We start from the raw sequence: 2,932 nt of genomic DNA, 5'->3' as shown, positions 1-2,932 counted from the left end.
GCAGCCATGCCTTGGGTTTTCACGTGCTAGCCCCTGTGTCTACCCTTTATTTGCGTTTAGACCCTCGGTTTTTGCGCAGGACCCCTTAGAACCTCCAGTTTTCTTACAAATAGGTCCCTGGATCTTGTTTCAAGCGTAGTTTTCGCGTCTTAGCTCCGTTTTAGGTGTTCTTTATGTCCACACGATCGTTGTAACACGTAGAATAGTTCTAGGCTAGTTTTGTGTGCTGTTCTATTGTATTGGTGTACTGTTTTTCTTATAGTTTGCTATTGTCTGTGCATGTGTGTATGTGTGGACCATGCTTGATGATCGTGAGTAGACGCGGAGCCTTTGGACCAGTACCAGGAGCCACCATCTTCTGAAGCTTTTGAGCAGCAGCAGGAGAACTTTGAGGAAGGCAAGTATAACATGAACCTCCTATCAACTTCTAAATACAATTTCATACTGCATTTTAATACTGTATGCCTATAAGGACTTTCCTAGCCACTTTATATCCTATATATATATCCTTTGGGTTGCATTTTGGTTAGTTGTGCTAGGTTGCTGCGCTATAACACACTTGGTCTTTTTAATTAAATTTGATTAATGGTATATGCAACCTGATTCTGAGAGTGGCCCTCTGTGCTGTGTGCTTGAGTGGCTCACGTCTCCTTAAAAGATGTTTTGTTAGAAACTTGGTTTAGGGGGCCAGCACGGTGCTTAGTGCTTGGTTGGCCACTCTCCATAAGGACCGATTCATAGAGCGACAACCTGGGACAACCGCACAACCACAAGACTGGAATGGGACGGTCTTGACTTACTAATTAGGTCGTGTTGGTTCGGGAGTAACTTACCTGCGTGGGCAAGAGGGGTGGTAAGCTTCAATGGTCCCTGCTCCTCCGGCTTGGTCTGTGCTGTGTGTCTTGTACCCCCGGAGGTGGGCCCCATCATTGCTGATCCAGAATCCTTAGCGGTTACACCTTACCAATGTGATCCTTTGTAACGGTCTGGTAGTGTGCTTGCTAGCCATCTCACCTAAGGAAGTGTGATGAACATCTAGCGTAGCTCACGACTTGTGGGTAAAGTTGTGCAACCTCTCGAGAGTGTAAAACTGATATATCAGCTGTGCTCACAGTCACGAGCGGCCCAGATCCTCCTTTTGATTAGTGGGGTTATCAACCTTTGATTAGGGAGATTCCCCGGGTGGTTTTGGTTTGGATGGTTCTCAGCAGTTCTTAATTAATATTGATTAAATTTTTATGCAATTGGGTTTATGGTAATTCATCCACTTGTAGTAAACAGTTTTAATAAAATTTGCCAAGATTAAAAGCTACTGCAGTTGAGTCAGCTAACCCTAGAGCCTCATACTCGTGTTATACTTGTTGAGTACAAGTTGTGTACTCACACTTGCCTCTTCCTCTCTTCTGTTCTCTTTGGGATATCTTCGACTGCTGCTCAGTACCAGGCGACGTGGAGGACTACATCAGCGGACTCGATGATTTCTAGGCGTTGTCTCCCAGTTGACGTCCCTGTGGCGCCCTATTCTTCATGTGTTTATTTTACGCTTCCGCATTCTTTGAACTGATTCTTGATTCAGTTGTAATAAAGATATTCCTTTTATAATTTATACGCTTTTATTCGTGACGTGTGTTGTGATATCTTGATAATCTGTTGAATATATGCGTGACTTGATCCTGGCACATATATGATTGCTCGATTTATGTTCTCATAAATCGGGTGTGACACATTTCTAGCGCCGTTGCCGGGGATGGCATTGATTAAAAAATTTACTAATACATGATCTTGGCAATATGTGTAAGAAATAGCTATTGCTTATACAGGCTAATATTGCTTTTGTTTTCTCCTGCTGGATGAAAATAAGGGTAGTGTATGACCAGTTTCTCCCTGCCGGCAAACTTTGTTGAAAATCCAGAGAAACTCATGAGGAAGGTCCGACGTCACATCATTCCTCCTCATGTCATTCTCCCGGTAGAAGAACCCATCATTCAAGCACCAACAACCACCATGGCCGTAAAGCCCTTCCATGATTTCTCTGTCCCCTCTGCTGCCAACGTGGCTACCGAACCCAACATTGATGTCGGGGATGTGAACTTTAAGCTCAAATCGAGTCTCATCAACATGGTGCAGGCTAGCCCATTCTGCAGCAAGCCTAACGAGGATGCCAACGCCCATCTTCAAAACTTCCTTGAGCTGTGCGAAACTGTAGTGATATGGGGTGTCATAGCTGATGTAGTCAAGCTCCGTTTCTTTCCCTTCTCCCTCTTGGGAAGGCGAAACAATGGTTCTACAAGGACAAGGAAGCTGCCAGCACATGGAACAAGTGTTCCATGGCGTTCCTTGTGAAGTTCTTCCCGTTGGGCAAAACCAATGCCCTGCATGGTAAAATTTCAAGTTTCCAGCAGATAGGGATGGAATCCATCCCGAAAGCTTGGGAAAGGCTACAAGAATACATCTTAGCCTATCCTCATCATGGGATGGATGAATGGCTTGTCCTCAAAAGCTTCTATAATGGGCTAACACTGACATCAAGAGCCCACATCGATGCTGCTGCTGGAGGAGCCTGCCTCGACCTCACCATAGCCAAAGCCACAGCGCTGGTCGAGAAGATGGTCTCCAATCAAGGGTGGAGCGAAGAATGACTCCAACCCCGTACCAAGGGCATGCATACCGTCAAGGAAGCAGACATGCTCTTGGCAAAAATGGACCTCCTGCTCAGAAAGCTGGTTGAATGGGCAGAGCCATCAACACGCCTTCCGCATGTGAAGTCTACAGAAATGGTGGACACTTGAGGAACGACCGCACCGAAACTCATGAAGATGCTGCTTTCATCATCAACAATAACAACAACAACGGGTATTGTCCACAAGGAGGCCAAGGGTGGAACCAGTCATGCCTACCTTATCAGGGAGGTAATAATTATAACTCAAATTTC

At 45.4% G+C, this 2,932-nt stretch overlaps 1 non-coding gene across 1 annotated transcript; it reads right to left on the bottom strand.

Moving 5' to 3' along the window:
• Positions 1–2,369: 2,369 nt before the first annotated feature.
• On the bottom strand, positions 2,370–2,476 carry LOC112878571. Its single transcript, XR_003225794.1, has one exon. It is a non-coding gene; the product is annotated as a small nucleolar RNA R71 (small nucleolar RNA).
• Between the last annotated feature and the right edge of the window lie 456 nt (positions 2,477–2,932).

This window comes from Panicum hallii, unplaced genomic scaffold (assembly GCF_002211085.1).
Source record: "Panicum hallii strain FIL2 unplaced genomic scaffold, PHallii_v3.1 scaffold_12, whole genome shotgun sequence".
In the NCBI taxonomy this organism is placed as follows: Eukaryota; Viridiplantae; Streptophyta; class Magnoliopsida; order Poales; family Poaceae; genus Panicum; species Panicum hallii.
Note: the sequence above shows the minus strand (reverse complement) of the source record. Positions and strands in the feature narration are given on the sequence as shown.